The following is a 27,516-nucleotide window of genomic DNA, read 5'->3' on the forward strand; positions in this document are numbered from 1 at the left end:
TCAGACAGGGATTGGACTGGACTGTGGGACATAAAGTGATACTTGTGAAGAATGTGCCTCTTAGACAAGTAGATACAAGAGACCAAAGGGGCGGCTTCTGTCCAGAGGTGAGATGGGAAGGCAGAGAGAGTTAGGAGCTGGTTGAATGCTCATGGGGAATCAGGGGCGGAGGGGAGGAGTGTGCTGTCACAGAATGGAGTGAGCGGTTGGGGTCTCATAACAATGTATGTAAAAAAAAAAAATTCTGTATGGGAGACTAACTTGAAATGTAAAGTTCATTTAAGTACAACAATAAAAAAATAAAAAAAAAAGAATATAGAGCCAAGAAGAGCATTGGGGCAGAGGAAACAGTTTATTCCAAGGTCCCATGTTGAAATGGAGCATGGTCAGGATGAGGATAGGAAGATTCCAGTGAGACTGAATGAATCACAGAGAGTAAGGGTGGAGGTGGTGTAAGATTAGATGAGGACGTAAGAAGGTCCCACACAGGCCTTGTAGGTCACACAAAGAGTAATGTCAGTATCTTCTGAACAGTGGGAAGCCATGTGAGAGGCAGTAGCATCTCTAGGGTTGGTGTCACCCAGTGCGGTAACTCGTAGTGTCACACCCTCATGGACCTCCTCCCATACCAGACCATACAGAATCCTTAGTGTTATGGATTGAATTATGCCCCCCAAAAAGGTGTATCAACTTGGTTAGGCCATGATTCCCAGTGTTGTGTGATTGTCCACCATTTTGTGGTCTGATGTGGTGATCCTATGTACTGTAAATCCTAACCTCTATGATGTTAATGAGGCAGGATTAGAGGCAGTTATGTTAATGAGGTAGGACTCAATCCACAGTATTAGGTTGTATCTTGAGTCAATCTCTTTTGAGACATAAAAGAGAGAACTGAGCAGAGAGGAGAGGGACCTCCTACCACCAAGAAAGAAGAGTGAAGAGTGAGTTCATCCTCTGGACCAGAGGTCTCTGCATTGAGAAGCTCCTAGACTAGGGGAAGATTGACGACAAGGACCTTCCTCCAGAGCCGACAGAAAGAGAAAGCATTCTCCAGGAGCTGGTACCCTGAATTCAGACTTCTAGCCTCCTAGTCTGTGAAAGAATAAATCCCTTCGTTAAAGCCAAAAAAAAAAAATCTGTGTCAACTTGGCTAGGCCATGATTCCTAGTATCGTATGACTGTCCACCATTCTGTCATTGGATGTGATTTTCCTATGTGTTGTAAATCCTACCTCTGTGACGTTAAAGAGGTGGGATTAGCAGCAGTTATGTTAATGAGGCAGGACTCAATCTACAAGATTAGGTTGTGTTTTAAATCAATCTCTTTCGAGATATGAAAGAGAGAAGTGAGCAGAGACACTTGAGGCCCTCATATCACCAAGAAACAAGAGCGAGGAGAATAGTGCAACCATTGGACCCGGGATCCCTGTGCTGAGAAGTTCCTCGACCAGGGAAGATTGATGACAAGGACCTTCCCCCAGAGGTGATAGAAAGAGAAAGCCTTCCCCTGGAGCTGGCACCCTGAATTTGGACTTCCAGCCTCCTAGAAAGTGACAGAATAAATTCTTTTTGTTAAAGCCATCACTTGTGGTATTTCTGTTATAGCATCACTAGATAACTAAGACATTGGGTTATATCTCACCCACACTTTGGCCTGTCAAACATCATGGGTGAGAGGCTATATTGCTGCCACAGTCCTCTTTGTGGTCCATTCTGCCATATTAGAAGAGAGGAATTCAGCCTCCCAGTTAGACCCTAAGCTGCCTCTGAGGTAGGAGACAGGAGGTCCTCAGATGTGGATATTATAAGATGCTTCTTCCCCTAAATATGAGCTCAGTTGAGGATTTCTCCTAGGGTAAGAGTGAAGCCATACCTACAGCACTTTCTGCTTCCAAAGCCAGCCCCAGAATCTCAAGTCTGAACTTGATTACTTAACCGTGATCCTTGTCAACTGCTAGTCTGGTCCCTTAGCAGGAAGACTCTACCAGCAGGAAGACTTGAGGTGAGCTTTCAAGGAAGTGGTGAAGTTTGATATTGTTTATATGTCTGAAACATGCACCCTTGGTTCTCCTGCCCCTTAGCAGACTTGCCTATTGCAGTACTTGTTCCACTAGGATCATTAAGCGCAGCATACACCTTCTGATCACTGATGCATGCTTATGAATCCAGCATCCAAGCTGTGATCCACCTTGCCACTCATCCATTACGGTGCAGCGGGGCAGTCCTGTCCAGAAAAGTCCACCTTAATGACATTGGGCCTTGAAAATTCTCACATGGAAGATAACATCTCTCTGCCTTCAGTCAGCCCATACTTAAATCATTTCATTTACATTATTATTCAGTTCCTAGTATTTTCTGTCTTTCTTAGGAATTCGTCTGCCATCTAAGAGTTACTTAGAAGTGTGTTTTTAAATTCTCAAATGTATGAAAGCTGTCAGTCACATTTTTACAGATTCCTAATTGAGCTGTATTGTGATCATAAAGTATGGTCTATCTGCCAGTAAAGTTTTGGTATTTGAGAGTTGTGACCCATTATGAGATCAATTTATGTGTGTGTGTATATATATACATTCGGTGGTGCAGTGGTTAAGAGCTATGGCTCATAACCAAAAGGTCTGCAGTTTGACTCCACCAGCTGCTCCTTGGAAATCCTATGGGACCCCTATAGGGTCACTATGAGTCAAAATCGACTTGATGGCAATGTGTTTGGTTTATATATATATATATATATATATAAAATAAAACTGAACTCATTGCCATCAGTTAGCCCATACTTAAATCATTTCATTTATATTATTATTTAGTTCTAGTATTTTCTATCTTTCTTAAGATTTCTTCTGCCATCCACGAGTTACTCAGAAGTTACTTAGCTCTTAATCACTGCACCACCAGAGCTCCATATATATATATATAGTTGTGGTGGATTAATTACTTTTGTGTGTAGCCATGGTCTTGTAACTCCCACCCAGGTGATTGTATGATAGGGTAATTGTGTTCTACCAACGGGATTGGTCAGTTTTGCCTTAAAAGAGAACCAATTCCAGGGCAAATAGGAGAGCCCACCACCACTGAAGAAGGAGAGACCCACAGCAGAGACAGGAGATGGCACAGTGGGCTTCCCAGCCCATGGAGAGAGAAAGCTGAGTGCCTTTGGGCAGAGACTGAGGGGTAGGGAGAAGTCTATACCTGACCCATGAATTTGGGACTTGCCAGCCTCCAAAGCCTCGTGAGCCATTTCCTTTATATGGTCTGTGATTTCTGTGAGATGTTGTAAGAAATCAGGGAACCCAAAGACAGAGGGAGAGTACTGAGGTGAGAGGGAGTAGTTGATGTTAGAGATGATGGAGTGGTACAGCAGCTTGGAAAAGTTAGACATTTGGGACATCTTTAACCTCCACCTCATAGGAACCAGCTTTGTGCTGATCCTTATAAAAAAATTATTCATTTAATAGTTTATTAATTCTGTTTATAGTTTATTAATTCTGTTGTTCAAATCTTCTATATCCTTTACTATGTCATTATCTATTTGATCTATCAAAAACTAAAAACCAGTTGCTGTCAAGTTTATTCCAACTCATAGCAACCTCATATGTGTCTGAGTAGAATTATGATCTTGTAGAAGTAGATCACCAAACCTTTCTTCAAAGGTGCCTCTGGGTGGATTCAAACCGCCAACCTTTTTGTTGGTAGCCTTGCACTTAACCATTTTTGCCACCTAGGGACTCCTATTTGAGCTATCAAATACTATTAAAATCCTCTATTGTGATTGTAGTTTTGTCATTTTCTTCTCATAATTCTGACAATATGTGATTTATATAATTTGAGGCCATGTTATTAGGTACATACAAGTTTAGAATTATTTTATCTTCTTAGTGAATTTTTCTTTCATCATTATGTAGTGACTCTAATGTTTGTTTTTAATTTATTTTAGTTAGTTGTTGGTCTAGCATGTCTTTTTTCATTCCTTTATTTTCAACCTTTTTCTATCTTTATGTTTTGTGTATGTCTCTTGTAAACAGATGTAATGAATTTGAGACTTTATTTTAACAACAATTGATAATGCCATGCATAACAAGTTTGGTCCATTTACATTTATTGTAATTACTGGTATAGTTGGATCTACTTTTAGGACCTTATTTTGTACTTTCTACTTATCCTACTTTTTCTATACAAAATTATCTCCTCTCTTGCCTTTTACTGAATTGAGTTTCATTTATTCTCTATTTCCCCCTCTACTACATTATGATTTCTATTTTCATTTTCATTGTTGCTACTTCCCTTACATTTTAAGCAGGCATACATAAAGTCTAACATTAATCAGTGTCATAGATTTAATTGTGCCCCCAAAAAATATGTGTCAACTAGGTTAGCCATGATTCCCAGTATTGTGTGGTTGTCCTCCATTTTGTGATTGACGTAATCTTCCTATGTGTTGTAAATCCTAATCTCTGCCTGTGGGTAATGTGGTAAGATTAGATTATGTTAAATAGGATTGGGGGGATTATAACACACTTATCCCGGTCACATCCCTGATCCAATGTAAAGGGAGTTTCCCTGCACCACATTTTATCTTGCAAGAGATAAAAGGAGAGGGAAGCTAGCAGAGAATGGGGACCTCATACCACCAAGAAAGCAGTGCAGGGAGCAGAGTGTGTCCTTCGGATCCGGGGTTCCTGTGCAGAGAAGCTCCTAGTCCAGAAGAAGATTGATGACAAGGACCTTCCTCCAGAGCTGACAGAGAAAGACTTCTCCTGGAGTTGATGCCCTGAATTTGGACTTCTAGCCTACTAGACTGTGAAAGAATAAACTTCTGTTTGTTGAAGTCATCCACTTGTGGTATTTCTGTTATAGCAGTACTAGATAACCAAGACAATCAGTATCCACAGCCTCATTCCAAACAATATAAATAACTTAGAATTAATTTATTTTGATTACCTCTATTATCTTACATGTTAAAGTTAGCTAGTATTTTAGATCCCTCTTGGTTTTTACCCTCAAATGTAGCCTGTATTATTATTGTTTTATATAGATACTGCTAGGAGTTCCTGGTGGTGCAAATGGTTAATTGCTCAACTACTAGCCAAAAGTTTGGTAGTTCGAACTCACCCACAAGCCTCTCAGAAGACAGGCCTGTTGATCTGCTTCCAAAAGGTCACAGCCTTGAAAACACTGTAGAACAGTTCTACTCTGCACACATGGGGTCATCATGAGCTAGAATCAACTCAACAGCAACCAACAACAACATATATCTATTGCTTGTTTATATTTGGTCACAAGTTTACCAATATCTTACCTACATTCCTTCTCGTATTTTATACCTCCCTTTTGGGTTCTTTTTCCTTAAGTTCTCCTATTTGTTGTTTCTTCATCAAAGATCTATTAGTGGTAATTCATTCAACATTTTTTGTCAGGAAACCTCTTTATTTTGCCCTCATTATTCTGTTATAATGTATCTGGACAAAGAATTCTAAATTAGCATTTTGTGTTTGTCAGCATTTTCAAGTTATTCTCCCATTGCTTTCTGATTTCCACTGTAATAGTTGAGAAGTCTGCTGTCAATCTAATCATTCCTTTCTAGGTAAAGTCTATTTTCCATGATTGCTTTTAGGACCTTCTCTTCTCTTTAATATTCTACATTTTCACTATTATGTGTCTAGATGTGGATTTTCCTACTCAAGACTATGCTGCCTAAATCAGAGGATTCTTGACTTTCATCAACTCTAGAAAATGTTCTCTTATCTCTTTAATACCTCATTATCTCTTCAGATACTATTTTTCTAAAACTCCTTTTACTTTAGCCTTTATAACAATCTCTCTCAACCAAAAAAATTATCATTTCTAGAAAATATGTGTGATTCTGTCTGCTTTTTAAAAAATAATGCCTCATACATTTCTCATATTTTTATTGCTTCTTTTACATCTTTAATCATAATTGTCTAAGAATTCATTCAACAAACACTTATTGAGAGCATAGTATGTACCAGGTACTATGGACATTGGAACATTAATAAGATATCATTTCTATTATCAAGGAGGTATAAGTCTAATAAGAGAGAAAAACAGGACATAAATTATGGCATAATATGTAAGGACTATGATAGAGATTTTGTTGGGGTATTATGGGGAAACTGAGGGAGGAATCTGACCCAACACAAGAGGAATTAGAGAAAGCTTCCAGAGGGATGTGAGGTCTAGACTAACTCTGAAAAGATTAGAAGGGATTATCTAGGTGACGTTGTCTTAGTCATCTAGTGCTGCTATAACAGAAATACCACAAGTGGATGGCTTTAACATGGAGAAATTTATTCTCTCACAGTCTAGTAGGCTACAAGTCCAAATTCAGGGCATCAGCTCCAGGGGAAGGCTCTCTCTCTCTGTTGGCTCTGGAGGAAGGTCCTTGTGATGCATCAGATTTCTCTTGGTCTGGGAGTTTCTCTGCGCTGGAACTCCAGCTCCAAAGGACGCACTCTGCTCCCGGCACTGCTTTCTTGGTGGTATGAGGTTCCCCCCTCTCTTCTAGCTTCCCTTTTTATCTCTTGAGAGAGAAAATGTGGTGCAGGCCACCCCCCAGGGAAACTCCCTTTACATTTGTGTACATTGGATCAGAGATGTGACCTGGGTAAGTGTGTTACAATCCCACCCTAATCCTCTTTAACATAAAATTACTATCACAAAATGGAGGACAACCATACAATACTGGAAATCATGGCCTAACCAAGCTGACACATATTTTGGGGGGACACAATTCAATCCATGACAGATCTAGAAAGAGATAGCATGAGAAAAAGCAAGGAAGTGAAAACATGTATGAGGTGTGACAAGAACTACCCCAGCTCATATGACTGGAAATTAAAGTGGTTGGGCTAGATGGAGGGGGAGAGGGGAGTGAGCAGGGACAAGAGATGAAAATGCAAGTGTGATCAGGGGCCAAGTCACAGAGGACCTGGTAAGCCCTGATAAGGACTTCAGACAGTCTTAGGTACACAATGGGTACCTAGAGTAATACAGCTTTTGACGAACATGTGGCCCACTGTAAATGAAAAGTTTACCAATGACAAAGAAATTCCAGTGTTAGGTGAGGCTGTTGTTGAGTTAGATCATCTAGAATAAGTGTACCTGTCTGCTCTAGCTGGTGACATAAACATGTCACATGATTGGGGAGTACATGCCTTAACTAAACGTATTCAAATTTTAAAAAATAAATAAAAAGCAATAGATACCATGCTGGCCAAACAAACCACATTTGCTGGCTCTGGCTTAGACCATTTTTAATGAGTCTAAAAAAATACTGAGCCTCAATTGCTTGATTTTTCAGGACTTAGCTTTGGAAGTATCCAGAGTGGTTCTCTGGGTGCTCAACTCCAGCCTTACATCTACTGCCGTCTTAAAGTGAACATCAGTGAGAAGCTAAGGGAAGAGAATGCCACATGATCTCTGAAATCTGCCTGAGGTGGAGGTGGAGGGTGCAGAACCCTAAGAGCCTGGCTGTCAGTTTCTTCTTAAGAGTCCATCCACTCTTCCAGAGGCTTTGGCCGAGGGCAAGACACAACTAAGTTATGGCCTTGTAGGTGTCTTCCAGGTGCCCAGGAGTTCTCCATGTCTGGAGTTCTAAGGAAATCCTAACAAAGATAGCCAACATTTATTGAGTGCTGACAATGGCCAGACTCTATTCTATGCCCTGTACATGTGTTATCGTATCATATCCTCACAACATCCCAATGAATTAGGTACTTCTATTATTCTCACTTTATAAATGAGAAAACTAGATCACACAGAGATTAAGTAACTTACCCAAGAGCACACACAAAGAAGTGATTGAGCTTGATTCCAGCCCAGGAAGTCTGGCTCCTGTACTGCACTCTTAGCCTCTATGCTCTGCTGCCTCCAAGATGGCACAAATGCTACCATAGTCACTGTTACAAAAGGAAAAGTGGTGAAATCTATGACACAGAATGTGTTGATCTTTACCAGTATGACTCTGGAAGACACATCTCCCTGTGTACAGAAAAGTTCACCTATACTCACTACATTCGGTTGTATCCAGCCAGGTAGATGCAGCCTAATACTGCACATAAATCCTCTGGAGGACATCACTGTGGGAATCTTTTCTCCCACTGCCACTCAGTGTAGTCTCAAAGCTGTGCTGATGTAGTCATTGATTGGCCTGAGAAGGTGAAGAGCTATAATGGGGCAAAGTACTATTAAATTCTTATGTTTGACTGGTTTTAAAAATACATAGGTTCCTGGTGGATACTTGGTTTACTAACCTTGATGGAGACACAAAACTCAACATCCTATGTGAATCAGTGTTTTCTGTTTATCATCCCCCTTCATCATCAAAGTCTCAATTTCAAGCCACTTCTTCCCACTTCTTCATCTCTATGACTTCCTCTTCTCTTCCCTTTCTACTTTCTCCTCTTCCGTTTTTCTCATTTTCATATTTTTACTACGGGGGAAGAAAAGTCCACTACATTCGCTGACGTCTAGTGGAAATAGCAGTGAACTTAGAATCCAACTCCCCAGATACAAATGTCAACTCTGTAGGCTTCATTTCCTTGTTTATAAGATGGATACAATAATGCTTTTTTATGGAGTTTATAAATATTTACTAAATATATACAAAGCATTGAGCACTATGTTAAATATTGGGGATACATCAATGAACATTAATAATTATATGCCAACAGTTGTGAGAAGTGCTATGGAGGACGATACAGAGTGCTATTACAGCACAGCATGAGGGTCCGTCCTATTTGAGGGGCTTAGAATTACCACAATAACATAAAATAGAGTGTATGAAAGCACACTGTAAACTGTAAAATCATATAGAATTGTAAAGTATAATAATTTCTATTCTGATTTATTTCTCCATCCTTTCTTCCTTTTTTCGATGCCCCAAGATCAACTCTAGGTTATCAAACAAGGATTAAGAACTACAGGATGCTTATATGATCATAAAAACTGCCAGTAAATATTTAAAGAGAACAGGATAAAATATAGGGTATGGAAATATAGATAAACCTTCAAGGATTTTTTTTAAAATAAACATTTATTCAGCATCTATTGAATATCAGTGTCTGCCAGGTATAGGGTCAAGCACTGAAGATACAGGGAAAGAAGACACATCCCTGTTCTCAGGGAACTCACATCCGAGGTGAGACAGGTAAGCAGATGAGTATTATGTGATGAGTATTATGACAGGGGAAGGACTGTGTTCGGGAACACAGAGGAGAGGTTCCTAAACCAGCCTGGAGTGTCAGAGGAAGCTTTGCAGATCAGACAAGGCCTTAGCTGAGTCTTGAAGGACAAGTAGGAGTTACTCAGCTGGTCAAAGCAGAGGGAAATCCATATGACCTCAAAGCAGCAATATAAAAATAGCCACAGAGCACAGTAAAAGTCTTTAAAGGAGTATGTTGTTGTTGTTGGGTGCCATCGAGTTGATTTCAATTCATAGCGACCCCACGAGATAGAGTAGAACTACCCCGTAGTATTTTCTTGGCTGTAATCTTTACGGAAGCAGATTGCCAGGTCTTTCTCCCACGAAGCCACTGGATAAGTTCGAATTGCCAACCTTTGGGTTAGCAGCTGAGCGCTTAACTGTTGTGCCACCAAGACTCCTTTTAGAGGAATATAGGGATTTGGAGTGCATTTCAAAGAATGCCCTGTTCCTTTCTCTCCTAGAAAAGCCACAGAGGGAGAACACAAGATGGCAGTGGTGCAATGGAATTGCATAAAGCAGGGAAGCCTTGAAGCATCAGACAGAAACTGCAAATCATAACAAAGGTTGACAAGAAATAGGCACTCACTGGCCAGGCTGGGGGACTGTAAGTGGCGCAACCTTCCAAGAGGACAATGCAGAAATACGTACCAAAAGCCTTAAAAAATGTTCATCTTCTTTCGCCTCATAATTCAACCTTTAGAAATTTACGCTGTCAAGATTTTCATACAAGGATACTTACAATGGCATTATTTTAAAAATGGAGACGACCTGGAAACAAGCCAAAGTCCAACATTGAGGTTAAATGAACTGTGGCACAATAAATATCAGATAGCCAATTATAATCATGTTCTTGAGCAGCACTTAACGATAACAAAAATGTTCATGATTTAATATTAAGTACAAAAAGTAGGATTTAAAACTATATACAGTAGGATTCAAATTTTATTAAAAATTTACCTATGTATTTATCAATGTGTGTGTGTGTGTGTGTGTGTGCGCAAAGAACAAAGACTGAAAGGAAAAACATCAAAACGTCAGCAGTGGTAGAATTACAAGTGGTTTTTATTTTATTCTTTAAGCTTTTCTCTATATTCTGCATTTTAATCCTATATATGCCCTACTATTACCATCAGAGAAAAATAAATATTTTAAAAGAAAATATTTGCAGAGGGTTATCTCTAAGAAATGAGGTTAAAGTTGATTTTTAAAATTGCTTATGCATTTCAAAGTATTTTCCCAAATTTCGTACTATGACTAGGTATTGCTCCTTAAAAGAAAGCAATGAATTTTTACTAGGAACCCAGAATGCTATTTTAATGGATTAATGATTAAGTCACCTGCTGGGAACAGGTGTCAGCTTAGTAGAGAATAACGTAGTGGCTCCGTCCCCTGCCCCCAGGACCAAAAGACCTCCTATTGCTCACTCACCTATTCTGCTCCATGCATCCACCTTTAAGAATGGGAAGCTGGCAGGGCTTTTGACCTTGATATGTGATCTTTGGATTTAACTCTGTTATGCCCTTTCTCTGTAGCCTGGCATTAAAAGCGTTCACAGACAGAAGAGCAAGGCTTAGCAGATACTCGCTGGAGTGCTAGGAGAGGATAGTCCACATGAAGTGGATCTTTTTAAAGTACTCAAGTCCCTTTGTACAAGGCTCTCTTTCATCTCCTCACCATTTTCCTTTTTTTTTTTCACCAAATTAATTACCAACAGTTTTGCAGCAAGCACATCCCTGGCAGGTAATTATTCAGAGCCTGGATCATTTCCTTCCCCTGTGTATTTGTTGCCGACAGCTATGGGTTTGGTTTTTTGGTTTAGAGAGCTTGAGGAGCCCTGGTGGTGTAGTGCTCTTAACCAAATGTTGGCAGTTTGAATCTACCAGCCGTTCCTTGGAAACCCTATGGGGCAATTCTATTCTGTCCTATTGATTCGATAACAATGGGTTTTTGTTTTTGTTTTTTTATATATAGAGCTTGAAGGAGTCCCTAAACAGTGCAAACGTGCTTGTCTACAAACTGAAAGGTTGGCGGTTCGACTCCACCCAGAGGCTACTCGGAAAAAAATGCCTGGTGATCTACTTCCGAAAAATCAGCCATGGAAAACCCTATGGAGCACAGTTCTACTCTGATACTCATGAGGTTGCCATGAGTCAGAGTCAACTCAATGGCAACTGGTTACAGAGCATTAAAAGTGTTCTCCTGCCAGAGCAGACAGAAGCAATACTAGGACAGTGTAGTTCTTCCTTTATCATTCGCAAGTACTGCACCAAATTTCCCAAACAGCAGGATTACACTTTCCATATTCTTCTTGCTCCAGTTTTTTTAAAAACCTTTTGCTTGTCTTTAGGCTCCCCCCCCCAACCCCCCCACACACACAAGCTTTGGCTTGTTCTGAGCTTCAGCCTTCCTGACATTCTTCCCATGAGGTATGACAGGCCTGGGCCAGCCATTGGTTCCCTGCTCACCTATTTCTATGGGATTATGTTTACCTCACTGTGTAAAAATGTTGAGTACATTTTGTTATTTTCCAGATTCTGCACCTTTCTGTAAAGATCTATATGGCTATGCACACTATTTCTGACCCATTGATTAGATGCTTCCACCTGAAAATTTCTGTTTTCATATTTCTTTTGTGCTACAGCAGTTATCCTCCATGATATCTGATTTCACTGTTTTATTAGACCAATTTCTCCCCGCCCCTTCAAATTTTGGGTGGAATCTCTCAACTAGGTAGGTTTTTCCTGTCAAACAGGTCCTCCAAGATTTAGTGCAAAGTAATCTCTGCCAGAAGTGCTGGTATCAAAAGCCACAATCTAGAAAATCAAAGTCAGCTAGTTAACACCGTGTGTAGCCAATACTTGTTTACAACTTTTCATTATTCTTCACAAGTGACAAATTTTAAAATGGAGACTGACACGTTTATGGCCTCTGCCCATCCCTACTCTTAGTTTACCTTCTTTTTTTTTTTTTTTTAATAAGTCAGTGAAGATGTAAGGCAGGGTTCTGCTGCCTCCAGTGTTCACTTCTTCATATGTAAATCCATAGGCATGAGTATTGATCAATAAGACTGATATATCCTGGTGGGCACTCAGCCACATCCTGCTTGCCTGAATGCTCCAGCAAGACAACTCACCCCTGCCTGCTCCCTTTGTCAGGACATGGGTTTCCTCCAAAGGGAGTTGGTCACCAACCCCTGCGACCCACCACCTGTTCCTCACTGGGTGGGTACAGCCTTGCTAGCCCATCAGTGCCATGCTCCCTAGATGTTGATGAGTGTGGGGCTCTCTGGGCAGGAGCACAGAGCATAGTGCCATCCTTTGTACCAGGCAGATATTTTTCCTTCACCAGTCCCTCCACTGGATCACTGTTTTTCTTCTCAAACCTTTTGAAATTTGTTTAAATCATCCTCCTCTCTTTAAGAGAGGCTTTCTTTCTGGCTTTCTGCTTGGCTTGTTTCTTCCCCACTCTCTAAGCCCCCTTTCTCCTCTGCTGTGATGGGGGTCCCAATCAAGCGTTTCACCCTCTCCACAAGCCGGGAGAACAGATAATGTTTGCAGCACGTAGTGATCACTTAGTGGGGAAGCTGAACATGGTAACTCTGCAACAAGTCTCTCAGCTTTCAGACTTCCTGGGACTAAAGTCCTTTGTGGCTCTCTCTGTAAAAAAGGCTTACTCTCAACTTGGTTCTCTGGAAAGCTTGTTCAGAGTTCTCCTGAGAAAACAGCTCTTAAATCAGCTTAATCAGCTGCCTTTCACTGTTAATAATAATTAATTAACTCTAGCAAGTTCTCAACTTTAAATGTTTAAGAAACAACAAACACATAACACACAGGGACACCTTATATACACAATGGTCATGATTGTCCCCTCACCTCTTCATATCCATGCCCATTTGCTGGGTCTCCTGCAACCAGACACTCAAGAGAAGTCTGTCAAATGCTCCACCCTCACCTGACCCATATCTTACTTTTCCTTTAAGGGTCTCAAGTCTCATCTTTACAAAAATGGAATCGTCAATATAGAGGGGACCTAGAGACAATCTCATCAGTCTCATTTTTCTGTCACAGCTGCAAATTTTCAGTCATGGACTCCGATGTGAAAAAATGTGACTTTCTTTATTATACTATAACCAAACTTAATTTAGTTCTTATATTCTCATTTTTGCTTAATCTTGCCAATGCGGAGTATATCAGTCACTTTTGGTTTTTTTCTCTCAGGTGCTTTTGGGTTAATACTCAACCAATCAGAATTCTCCCTCTGTTCTCCTCCCCCAAGCACAATCTAAGTTCAGGTGGGGTGTATGTGAACTGCAGGTTATGTACCATCCTGGCATTCGAGGAATTGAGCCCACAACCTTTCTCTCTCCCTGCTAGTCTGCCTTGCCTGCTTCTCACTCGGCACTCATCACCAGGCCCTGGTGTTCACTGCTACCCTCAGGAGTCCTTCTAAGGGCCTCCAGTCACCCAGTTCAATGCACTGCATTTTCCTTGCAAACGCTTGCCAGATTTAACAAATGAAAATATAAGATGCTATGAAGAATTACTTTACCCAAAGAATTTGGTCTTTGTTCCCAGTTCCTGGAAGGTAACCTCTAAACTCTTGGAATTCCCCAGTAATTGGGAATTTGTTATTCATGGTGAGCTTCAGACCACACTTGATAGTTTATGCTAACAAGATGACTGAGGGAGGAGGCTAGGCAGGCCAGAAAGACCCACCACCAGTGATATCAGCTTGACCTTCAGGGAGGGGAAGGAAGAGATCTGGCCTTCAATCAATCAAGTTCAACAATTAATCACGCCTATATAACAAAACCCCAATAAAAACTCTGGACACTGAAGCTCAGATGAGTTTCCTGGTTGGTGCTAGGCATCAATGCACTAGCTGGGTAATGCATCCTTGGTGACATGGAAGCTTCACATTTGAGACCTTCTCAGACTTCACCCTATGCATCTCTTTTGTATGGTGGTTGTCTTAGTCATCTAGAGCTGCTATAACAGAAATACCACAAGTGGATGGCTTTAACAAAGAGAAATTTATTTCCTCAGAGTCAAAGTAAGCTAAAAGCCCAAATTCAGGGCAGCAGCTCCAGGGGAAGGCTTGCTCTCTGTGTCGACTCTGGAGGAAAGTCCTTGTCATCAGTCTTCTCCTGGCCTAGGAGCTTCTCCAAGCAGGAACCCCAGGTCCAAAGGATGCACTCTGCTCCTGGTGCTGCTTTCTTGGTGGTATGAGGTCCCCAACTCTCTGCTCGCTTCCTTTTCCTTTTATCTCTTGTAAGATAAAAGGAGGTACAGGCCACACCCAGGGAAACTCCTTTTACATTGGATCAGGGATGTGACCTGAGTAATCCTCTTTAACATAGTCTAATCTTGCCTCATTAACCACAGGCAGAAATTAGGATTTACAACACATAGGAAAATTATATCAATCACAAAATGGAAGACAACCACACAATACTGGGAATCATGGCCTAACCAAGTTGACACATATTTTTAGGGGACACAATTCAATCCATGACAAATAAGTATCCTTTATAATGGAACTATAATTGTAAATATAGTGCTCTCCTGAGTTCTGTGAGTTGTTCTAAACAAATAACCGCGCCTGAAGGGATAGTGGAAATCCCTGAATTCGCAATCAGTTTGTCAGAAGTGTGAGTGTCCTGGGGACCACCAAATTTGCAGATGATGTCTGAAGTCCTGGACAATCTCAGAAGTCTGGATGAGATTACTATGTCCTTTAACCTGTGAGATCTTATATAACTCTGGGTGGTTAGGGTCAGAAGAAGAAGAAATGCATCAAGTTAGTGTCACAACAGAATTGAACTGACATTTTGGAGATGCCCAGATATGTTTTAATTTCATATAAACAATAAATGATTTTTTTTTTTTCCTAAACTGACCACCGGCCCTCTCTCAGTACTTTTCCAAAGAAGCACAAGTCAAAAAATTAAGACATCTAGGCCAACCCCAAGGAGGCAAGCCTTCACACAGTTTACCTTTCCTGCTTTGTGGGTAAAAGGAAACGCCAGAAAGCCACTCTTCTGTGTATGACATTCAAACACACTGTGACCTCCTCCTCTAGTAAGCAAGGACTGAGTCTACACCCTGGAATCTACCATATTAAAAGTCCTTCTTTATGGAGGGAAGCAAGATCAGGAGAAGTCAAATATGGCCTCTTAAAATATGGATTAAAAAGTAAGGATGTTGTAAAACTTGCACTTGGTTATATTACATAATTTTTCTTCGTTATATTATATTCTGGTTATACGTTCACCTCCTGTGCCCCCCAGTAATGCCTTCTCTGTGCTTTGGCTTCCTCATTAGGCTGGAGGTAAGATGACTGCAGCCAGTCTGGCCTCATAGCTATAGAAGCAGAAAACTGGCTGCTACCAGGAGCTCTCCTAGAAATTGAAGAAGTCCTTCCCCAGAAGCCCAGAAAAACTCTCCTCACCTCACTGGCTCAAATTGGGTCACATAACCATTTGTTACCCAAATCCAGACAAAGGAGAAGAGAGTCGCATTGGACCAATAGGGCCAGCTTCCCTTGTGGCAGTGAGCTGTAGGGGAGAAGTAAAGGGGAGATGGATGCTTAAATAAAAGTGGGTTCTGTCAGAAGGGGGAATAGAGAAATGGACTAGCTAGACAATCCCAGTATCCAGTTCATGGGAGCTGGATTGAGCAGAACTGCACTGTCTGAAACTTACCTGGATGGGTCCAAGGCCCTCAGGAGGAGAGAACAGAAAAGAGGGGATAGAGAGAAGCTGGAAGGCAGAAGCCAAGTACTCCATAATGTGACACCTCCTGTGACCACCCTTCCCTTCCCCCTAAAAAAAGTCTTGAGTAAATTCTACTCAATCCATTGGTGTAATCTCTTCATGGCTGACGGCTCAGATGCTCTAGACCCTGTTTATTGTACCTTATCCCTACTCCAGCCACCACAGAAGCCTATTTTGTTCAGGTATTCCTGGTGGTCCCTAATGACACTCCCTGCAGGAGCAATGCCTTCCATGATTTCAAATAAGAACATCTGCTAGGCCAATGTGGCTAGTAAAGGAAGTCCTTTAACTCTAACCATGTAAACATGCAATTGGATTGATTGGATATTCACCAAATATTTGGAATGAGGTATCAGACAGAATCACATGGATTTGGGAAAGACTTCATATGAACACAGGAAACCAAGATTTTATGCCCCACTTAGAAGCAGCAGAATAAACTAGATAATGAAAACAGAATTTAGTATATAGTGTCCTTTTGGGTTTGGGGGCCCACAAGGAAAGAATTTTTATAAGAAGTTTTGAAAAGCCAGAGAAAATTGTACAAGTGCATCTAATCCAACAAAGATGCTTTCTAAAATAAGAAGCATAAAATATGGTTTCCCCAGGGGAAGGATAGAACCTTTCTAATAATATTTGAGTTTAAGCTCACAGGTGTAGAAATTGAAGGGGATGTGAAAAAGGTAGTTAAAACCGCCCTGCTGTGCAACAAACAAAACAGATGTGATGTTACATTTGTCTGAGGGACACTGTGCCCCAATCTTCCAGCAATATACCACACAGCATTTGAGGCTTTTATTTATTTTCTAGTTTTTTTTTTTGCTGATGTTATTATTATTGAGCTAGGTTTTTTTTAATTTTTTTTTTGGTGAAAATATACACAACAAAGGATACACAATTTCAACAAACTCTACATGAACAATGCAGTGACACTGATTATATTCTTCAAGTTGTGTAACCTTTCTTGCTGTCCTGTTCCAAATTATCCCACCACCATTAACATAAACTCACTGCCCCCTAAGCTTTTCATGTAACCTTTCAAGATGCTGTTGTCAATTTGATCCCACAGAGATAAATCTTTGAAAGAGCACAATGCTAAGGCAGACATACTTTACTGAGCTAAACTGTTGTTTGGTTCAAAGCAGGCTTTTGGGGAAACTTACGGTTTGCGGTTAAAAGTTTAACGATTATCTCAGGGCAATAGTTTCGGGTGTTCACCAGCCTCAATGGCTCCAGAAAGTCTGGATTCCATTGAAAATTCAAAATTCTGTTCGGCCCCCCCTCCCCTTTCAATCAGGATTATTCTATAGAATCTTAGATCAAAATGTTCAGTAATGGTGGCTGGGGACCATCTAGTTCTGCTGGTCTCATGGCATTCATGGCATAGGATGCAGATGTTCATGGTGGCAACATTTCCTCCTCCAATTCCTGACTCTCTTTAAATGTTTAACATTCTGTGATTTTTAGAGTGTGTTTTGACATGGTGATGTACATTTATCTGTGTTTGTTGAAGTGTGTTAATCATTTATTCAACAAACATTTCCTAAGCACCTACTGTGTACCAGGAACTGGCTTGATATGTGTATGTCTCATGTATAAATATGGTATTATAAATATTTAAGAACAATCTGAAGCAAGAAAATATTTTTTCCACTCACATACACTATTGAAATATGTTCATACCAATAATTGTGGTTAGTTTTACCTGCTTGTTTGTTCACTGAAAAATTGGACATCAAATTGCTTCTAAACTAATTTCAAAGTTTGTTGCAAAATTATAGCTTTTACAGACATCAAAGCAGTAGCTGAATGTGAATGAAAAATAATAAGCAAATAGACTAAACTGGGAAAAGAATATGACTATTTTTAATTGAATGGTCTTGTGTATTATTCAATACGAGGAGGACAAATAATATAAATTCTCCTATCTGTCATTTTTACTTATAGAAAAACAATGATTATGATCATCTTCAGTTCTGTTTATCGATCAGTTTGATAAGCTGGTATTTTATTATCATATTATCTATACTAAGAACTTCTTTGCAAACAATGTAAGCCTGTTTCTGTGCATTATCTGATCTGTACTTAAAAGTAGAAATTTGCCAAATTTTACTGGTTTTATAACCTTTCATAAATTGAATTTTTCATTTTCAAGTTTAATCAATTTGAATTTTTTATGACTACTATTGTGTTGAGTAAGAAAGTGATTGAAGTTAAAATTTTGAAAAGCTGGCCACAAATTAAGCAACATTAATTTCAAATGGAACTACTCCATTGTGGATTTCATTGTTCACTCATATGAATGGTATCGATAGAAATTATCAGTGGCAATCATTTTTACTTAATTATACTTTACCTTTGTTAGTACACAGTGGTCACTCCTGTTTACATATAATACACCTATAAAAAAATATTATTCTCTGTATGGCTGTGGGTACAAGTGTGCAATCTTTACGTAATGTCAAGCCAGGAAAAATAGCATGGAGCGTTTAATCCTTGGTCTTTGGCTGGATTCTTGGAACCAGAATAAAATTGTGCTTATTGGATACTTGTTGGCAACAAACAAGTTTCACTGGTATATCTACATCTTTAAATGTAGCTCTGGGACTGTGTCTTGGTGTTTGAGAGTACAATCTGGCAGGAATCAGAGCACTCTGGAGGAAGAGTCCCAACCTCAGTATCACTGGAGTACAGAAATTGCAATCTGATGGAGGCCGTGGTTGGATTACTTAAGGATTCAGTCTCATCCTTATTTTGACATGTGGTTAGTAAGTGATGAAAGAGTATCAACAAAGATCCACTGGATACAAAAGGTTTGTGCACTTTCCACTACATGCTGCCTTGGCTACATGTGACCAAGAATCCAATCCAGGCCACAGGCAACATGGATTTGGGGTCCATCTTTTCTACTTAACCAATGATCCTAAACCCAGTTTGGAATGTGTGTATATAACTACAGTAAAACCTGTGAAATCCAGAACATGTGTAAGGTGGAAACCTGTCAGAGAAGGAAAACTCAAGTATTTTCCACTAAAATGAGCGATAGAAGAGTGGTAAGACTATACCTTGTCAAAGGCAGAAAACTTGAAAGACCCAGAAAAACAAGGCAGTCCCATCAAGTTCCAGGCCTCACAGGTTTCACTGTATATATGCCTCTCCTGCCCTCAGCAAAAGAAGCCCTTGTGGTGCAGTGGTTAAAGCAGTCAGCTGCTAACCAAAAAGTTGATGGTTCAAACCCACCAGTTGCTCCTTGGGAAAAAGATGTGGTGGTCTGCATCTGTAAAGATTTACAGCCTTGGAAACCCTATGAGGTGGTTCTACTCTGTCCTATAGGGTTGCTATAAGTCAGAATTGACTCGATGGCAGTGGGTTTGGTTTTTGTTTGGTGTATAGTAGAAAGAGCACAAGCTTTGAATCTTTACCATCAGAAACACTTGGATTTGGATTCCAGTTCATCCCACTTGATCTTGGGCAAATTACCTAACTTCTTAGTTTCCTCACTGACAAAATGGGAATAGTAATATGTGGAGATAAAAGTTCTCACTGCATAGCATTGCCTAGACCTGCCACATGACTATCGTTCCCTGCAAATGAGACTTCCAGCCTCTATAATGGAAGTGAGATAGGGAAAGGGAGATGAGTATGGATGCTGAGTGTGCTCACATGCAGGGTCTGCTACAAAATCCCCATACAAGAGGAGTCAGAGACAGGAGCTTCAGGAGCTGTTTCCATGAGCACCTTTGAGAGACATCATGAGCAGTCTATGGGACCCAGGCAACATAGTGCATATTTGACAAGCAGCTTTGACATCCTAAGGACCTGTAGCAATCTCTAGGGAGAATGCCTGTGCCCTGTACATCAAAAAAGAGTCTGGAGTAGCCAGTGGTACTGTAGAGGGCACCAGCACGAGGGAGGTGCCTCTCTCAAATGTCTGTGGGTGTTGCATCTTTGGGCAAATGCTATTGCTTGCCTACCCATTAGCAATTTCCCCTTATTCATAGCTAACAGAACCACATTTTTGTTCTGGCAGCTGTGTTCCCAGTCCCTATGGATGAATCTTGTTTGATCTAAGACCATTACGACCATTGCAGTTCTTCTTGGCCAGTGATTGGTCTAGAGGCAGGTAAAAAGACCCAGTTTTTGCCAATTAGATGTAAGGGGAAGTCTGCTGAGGAGGGTTCTACCAAAAAAAAAAAAAAAAAAGTCTTTTGTGATAAAAAGACAGGGCTAGGTAAGAAGAAAGTCCTTTTTCCCTTGCTCCTTCTTCCTGCCTTGAACATGGTTGTGGGAGATTATTCTTGGAGCTGTGGTTCTTTCAGCTTGCATCCACAAGGCAACAAGTCTAAGAACAAAAAGCCAATTTTCCCAGGCTGACATAACGGAAGCACACAGCGAGCCTAGGTCCTTGATGATTTTGCAGAATGAGCCAATGCATCACACCTGGAACTGTCTACCTTTAGACTAATGATGGGAGACAATTAAATGTCTCCATTATTTAAGCCACTGTTCGTGGTTTTTTCTATTACTTGCAGCTAAAGGCATTTCTAACACTACCGTCGTTAAAAAGGAGATCAAAGCAGAGCAACATGGGTTGGCTTATTGCTGTGTAAAGACCTGGGATGTAGAAACTAATGAGCTAGCAAAATCTATGTAGTAATATAAATATGACCTCTTCCATACCCACAGGCAGTGAGGCTGGGAGACAGTCAAGTTATACCTATAAATTAATTTGAGAAATAATATTTTTACACAATACAGTCTTCTGTTTTAGACAGAGAGCTTACTGCTCCATTATTTAAATATTTTCTATCCCTAAGTTTTAAATTTTTTGTCATGTGGGCCCCACTTATTTCTTGTTAGGTTTATTCCTAGGTATTTTATGTCTGGAGCTGTTGTGTCTCTCAAGACATAGGGGATATGACTTCTGCACTCTTCTCACCCCACTTCCTGCCCTGAATGATACTTCCTTCCCACCACTCTCTCTATCTGCTACTTCAAACTGCTCCTTCTTCTGCATTTCCATCCTGGCTAAATATGCTTAACCTTCTAGGTACATAGACGTTTGCCTGAACTCTTTTTTGGAGGTCATCTAACCCTGATTGACAAGAAAAGGTAACATTTAGAATCCAGAAGCTTGAGGGTAAAACATGTCATGTCAGCAACTGCTAAACAACAGCACTACAGATTAGGTCAAGAATTTGTGAATGTTTGTGCCAAGTGAAATGTCAAAGCACAAAGTGTGTGAAAGAAAAAAAATCTCTGTGCCAGTCAAAATGTCATTCTGTCTTGCAGCAAGTAATTTATTCCTTTCTGTCCTTATCACTATTCTTGTCTCACATGTATTAATGATGTCTCTAAATAACTGAAATTAATAGTGGCATTATCAGTGGTTAAGGGTAAAAATTAAAGAGCTAATTTAGCATCACTCAGTCAATTTGGGCTCATTTTGAAAATGGAAATTGTTAACCTAACCTTAAAAATAGGCCCTTACCTGACTGTCCAAAGCATTTACACTATAGCCATTATTTGTTCTGATAATTTTTGTAATATGTATAAAGAATGCACAGAAGATAGTAGCAAATAAACAGCAAGAAAACAAAATGTTTGTAACTAAAGATTTCAAACAAGATAGAAATGCTATAGAGATGATTACTAATCTAGGTAGCCCTTAACAAATGGAAGGCCAGAAGCTTCTTGAGCTGATGGTGAAGCAAAACTCCATAATGTACTACCTCATTTTCCCACTGGTTTTAAATTCTAAATTGGCAAAGATTCACAGATCATGGCTCTTCTCCATGCCATTTTCTTTCTCTAAGAGTAGCTTTCTGTTGCACAGTCATGGCTGAACAGTGGGGGAACTGGTTATTAAACTAAACTAAAATGCTTCTTCTGTAGGCATCGGGGTCAGAAATAACGTGAGACAAGCAAGGCACCTAGAGCTCAACGTTTAAGGAGGCACTGACCCTCAGGTGCCAACCCTGCACTTGCACAATCCTAACGGTGAGTGCCTCCTTAAACGTTGTGCCCTAGTTCTTGCTTGGCCTACCTTAGTCCTGACCCTGATGCCTAGGCATTATTATGCTAACCTTGGAAATGAAGAAAAGGACTTGAAAGAAAGAATTTTATGAGTCTGAATCTTCTGTCAATGGTAATTGGGCTCCTAACTAATTACATTAATTCCAAATATTAGAAATGTTACAATATGAATTTGAAGAGTAATAAGAAGGATGTATTGACAAGAGGAGAGAAACTTCTCAAAAAGCAGCCCAATTACAGCTCAGAGTGGGCCAAAGAGAGTGAAAGTACCATGTGGGACCACCATGTTCCAGAGTTTGGGCCTCAAATTTTCAGATTTGGAGTTCAATTTTATCAGTACAAAGAGAGATGGGAGACTTCAGGAAAAACAGACAAAAGAATTACAGTAATCCAGAATCCCAATTCATTAATTTATAGTAGTAAATTAATACTTTCAGCGGCAATACCCTAGTGCTCAATCTTCAGGACACTCTGCCCGAGAGTCAGAGTCATCAGACAATTGCAGGTAAACATGGAAAGAGAGCAAAGGAGAGTCAATAGCAAGGGTATTTCCATCCAGGGGAACATCCTGCCTCATCCCAGAATATTCCTCTCTAGGCATCCATTCATTCAACAGATATAAATTGTGCACCTACCACATGCTCAGCAAATCCTGTTGACTCTACTTTCAGAATGAATTCTAAATCCAGTACTTCATGCACTCTCCACAGTAACCATCTAGTTTAAACCACCATCCTCCCATGCATGGATTAATGGAATAGCGCCTAACTGGTCTCCTTATTTCTACTCTTGCCCCTTACAGTCTGTTCTTCACTCAACAGCATGCTGATCCTTTTAAAAGGTAAACCGTCATCAAGTCAATTCTGACTCATAGTGACCTTACAGAACAAAGGAGAATTGCCCCATAGGGTTTCCAAGGAGCGGGTGGTAGATTCGAACTGCTGACCTTTTGGTTAGCAGCTGAGCTAACCACTGCATCACCACGGCTCCTTTAAAAGGTAAGTCGGATCATTTTGCACCTTTGCTCAAAACCCTCCACTGGCTTCCTACCAAATAGAATAAAATCTCAAGTCCCTTTTTTGGGCTGCAAGGCCTACTTGATGTCACTGCAGCTATCTCTCTGATCTCATTTCCCATCATTACCCACCTTTACTCACTCTACTCTAGCCACAGAGGCTTTCATCCAGCTCCTGGGACACCCCAAGCATGCTTCTACCTCAGAACCTCTGCACATACCCCTCCAGCTTGAATGATTTATTCCCAGACAGCAGAATGGCTCCCTCCCTTAAGGGTTTCAGGTCTATGCTTAAATGTCATCAAAGAAGCTTGTATGTCCACTCTATCTAAAACTGTACCCTTCCATCATTTTCTATCCCCTTACCCTCTTCTTTAACCATCTGACATATTTTCTGTTCCTCCCCAGTAGAAGGTAACAAATTGTATCTATTTGTTCACTAGCAACTAGAACCTTGCCTAGAACATGGTAAATGTTCCATATACATTTGTGGAATTAAGGGTGAATACACCTAGGTCATGTAATAATTCTGATCACTAGAGAGGAATATTCTTTGGAGGCTCAGGACTTTTCCACAGCCTGGGTGAAAAAGCATTTCAAGACTGTTGATCTCCCTTTGCCTTCTGATGCACTAGATGAGGTATGAGGGAGAAGTAGAGGGATCAAAGTGAAACCACGACTTTTGGTATAAGCAAACTGAGTTCCATTAATTGAGACAGGAAAACTATGAGAGAAGCAAGTTTGGGGGCTGAGGGTTGGAAATCAACAGTTCATTTTTGGACATATTAAATTTAAGATGCCTGTTAGATAACTGGGACCAGTGGTGGTTCAGTGGTAGAATTCTTACCTTCCACAAAGGAGACCCAGGTTCAATTACCAGTCAGTGTAACTCAAGTGCAGCCACCACCCACCTCTGTCAGTGGAGGCTTGTGCTATGATGCTGAACAGGTTTCAGTGGAGCTTCCAGACTAAGACAACTAGGAATAAAAGCCTGGTGAGCTACTTCTGAAAAATCAGCCAATGAAAACCCTATGCATCACAGCATGGGGTTGCCATGAGTTGGAGGAGGACTTAATGCCAGCTAACAACAACATCAGATATCCAGATGGAGATGTTGAGTAGGCAGATGTGTATGAGTCCGTAGTTCAGGTGAGGGGTCCAGGCAGGGTATATAAATTTGGTAGTGTATAGAAAGTATGAGATTACCTGGGAGTGAGTGTAGACAAAGAACAGAGTTCTGAGGACAAAGCCCTGGGGCACTCAAGCATTTAGAATTCAGGAAGATGAGAAAATACCAGTGAAGGCAGCAGAGGAAAGGGGGGGGGTATTTGAAGGAGGATGGGGTCTAGGGAGGATTTTTTACATGAGAAATGTTATAATGAATTTGATGTAGTGGAAATGATCCAGTACAGAGGGAAAAAATCATGATGCAGGAGAGAACAGTTATAGGAGTGAAGATCTTGAGTAGGCAAGAGGGGCTGCAGGTGGTAAGACTGACCTTAGAGAGAAGCACAAACAGTTCACCAATTGTAGCAGGAGGGAAAGGAGAATCTACAGCGCAGATGCCAGAAGATGGAAGCTGTGCTGTAGGAGCTTGTGGAAGTTCTTTCCTGGTTGCTTCTATTTTCTCAGTGAAATAACGGAAATGTCAGTAGGATAGGAGAATCATTGGGATCAGCTCATCAGATGAATTTATTGACTGGAGATGAGAGGGTGGGATGTTTGAAATTTTTAGGTTTTTTGGGAGGGCAATTATTGAAATGACTAGGTCGGGCGTATGTCTTTGGAGCAGTTGACTGAGGTCTTGAGAAAATAAGGCCATGCATGTGACTGGCCAGGGTATTGGATTGATGGTCTTTCCCGTGTGAGTAAATTAGCTACTGTCCCCTGAGCGCCTCCTATGTGCCAGATAATCTGCAATTCTCTCCTTTAATCCTTGCAATAATCCTACACCAACTCCAAGAATTGGAAATTGTTATTCTCTGATTGTTTCATCTGCATCACAGATGAAAAAAGTGGGGCTCACAAAAGCTCATGAACTAGCTCAGGGTAACACAGCAATATGAATGCAGGATTCAAACTCAGGTCATCTGACCCCAAAGTTGGGCTCTTTCCCCTGGGCTGCACCATACCTCTCCAACTATATCACCTACAAGTTTTAGTCCATGGCCACCAGTTACAAGCAAGTTTGACCAGGAATACTTATACCTCAGCTTTGTTTGAGCCTGAGGCTGGATGCTTCAGTGTGTTGAGAGAATAAGCCTTTTTTCTCCCCTTCTTTCATCTTCAGGCACTGGAAACCATGTTAAGGAGGCAAGTCTAGCAGCCATAGCCTGTTTGGGTTTGTTTGCTTCAGGGGGTGACCTTACTGGCCTGCCCCTGCAACTACCTTTGCCCAGGGCTTCAAACCGGTTCATTCCAATTCAAACCCCTGTGGAGAATTTGCATTTCCACCCCAGACACACTGAATCAGAATCTATATTTTAACAAGATCCCCAGGTGACTACTATATATAATAAATTTTGAGAACCACTGCTGTACTAGTAGGAGCCCTGGCAGTGCAGTGGTTAAGCACTCAGCTGCTAACAGAAAAGGTCAGAAAGGTTGGACCAGCCCAGCCGCTCTTCAGGAGAAAGATGCAGCAGTACGGTTTGGTAAAGATTTACAGCCTTGGAAACTGTATAGGGCAGTTCTATGCCGTCCTGTAAGGTTGCTATGAGTCGATGGTAGTGAGTTTTGGTTTAGTGCTCTACTAGTGATTCTCACAATTGGTCCCTAACCAGCATCATTAGCATTGCCAGGGAACTTGTTAGAAATGCAAATTCTCCTGGAGGACATTATGCTCAATGAATTTAGTCAGTCACAGAAGGGCAAATATTATATAAGACCACTATTATAAGAACTCAAGAAAAGGTTTAAACACAGAAGAAAACATTCTTTGATGGTTATGAGGGTGGGGAGGGAGGGGGAGGATTATTCACTAACTAGATAGTAGACAAGAATTATCTTAGCTGAAGGGAAGGACAGCACACGGTACATGGGAAGTCAGTACAACTGGACTAAATCAAAGCTAAGAAGTTTCCTGAATACAACCAAACACTTTGAGGGACAGAGTAGCAGGAGTGGGAATCTGGGGACCATGCTTTCAGGGAACATCTAGGTCAACTGGCATAATAGTTTATTAAGAAAATGTTCTGCATCCTACTTTGGTGAGTGGTGTCTGGGGCCTTAAAAGCTAGTGAGTGGCCATCTAAGATCCATCAATTGGTGCCAACCCACCTGAAGTAAAGGAGAATGAAGAACACCAAAGACACAAGGAAAGTAGTAGCGCGAGAGACTGACAGGGCCAAATAAACCAGATACTACATCATCCTGAGACCAGAAGAACTAGATGGTGCCCGGCTACCACCAATGACTGCCCTGACAGGGAACACAACAAGAGAATCCCTGATGGAGCAGGAGAAAGGTGGGGTGCAGAACTCAAATTCTAGTAAAAAGATCAGACTTAATGGTCTGACTGAGACTAGAGGAACCCCAGAAAGCATGGTCCCTGGACTCTCTGTCAACCCAGCACTAAAACCATTCTGAGGCCAACTCTTCAGACAAAGATTAGACTGAACTATGGGAGTATGGAATACTCATGAAGAGCATGCTTCTTAGCTCAAGTAGATACATGAGACTAAATGGGCAGCTTCTGTCCAGAGGTGAGATGAGAAGGCAGACAGGGTCAGGAGCTGGTTGAACAGACACGGGAAATCAGAGGTGGAAAGGAGGAGTGTGCTGTCACAGTGCAGGGAGAACAATTAGGGTCACTTATCAATGTATGTATGAATTTTTGTATGAGAGACTAACTTGAATTGCAAACTTTCACTTCAACTACAACAATAAAAAAAAAAAAGAAATGCTAATTCTCAGCCAGAGTTTGAACCAGAAAGAACCGATTTGTAGCCCTGCCTTTGCGTTAGGTAGCAGGAGGCCAAAAAAAAACCCTTGCAGTCGAGTTGATTACAATTCATAGTGACCCTATAGGGCAGAGCAGAACTGCCCCACAGAGTTTCCAAGGAGTGGCTATTGGATTCAAACGGCTGACCTTTTGGTTAGTAGCTGAGCTCTTAACCACTGTGCTACCAGGGCTCCAGGTTAACAGGAGACCTTTGGAAAATTCTGTAGGCCAGGCCAAGGGACTTCTTGGCTATTCATCATGTGATAACATCTAGAAAACAAGTGAGGCCTAACAAATAGCCTGCCACTGGAATTCCTAGAGTGTTATACTGCAAGACCAGAGCTTTCTATCCCCAGGAGATAATTTACACATCTAATAAGAGAAAAAAGTGGAGACATGAAAGTTTCCACAAAATTCATGTATCTCTTGACGAAGTTGGGAAAAAATTTTTTTGTTGTTATTGTACTTCAGGTGAAGGTTTACAGAACAAATAGTTTCTCATTAAACAGCAGTACACATATTGTTTCA

The sequence above is a fragment of the Trichechus manatus genome, unplaced genomic scaffold (assembly GCF_000243295.1).
Source record: "Trichechus manatus latirostris isolate Lorelei unplaced genomic scaffold, TriManLat1.0 scaffold00084, whole genome shotgun sequence".
NCBI lineage: Eukaryota > Metazoa > Chordata > Mammalia > Sirenia > Trichechidae > Trichechus > Trichechus manatus.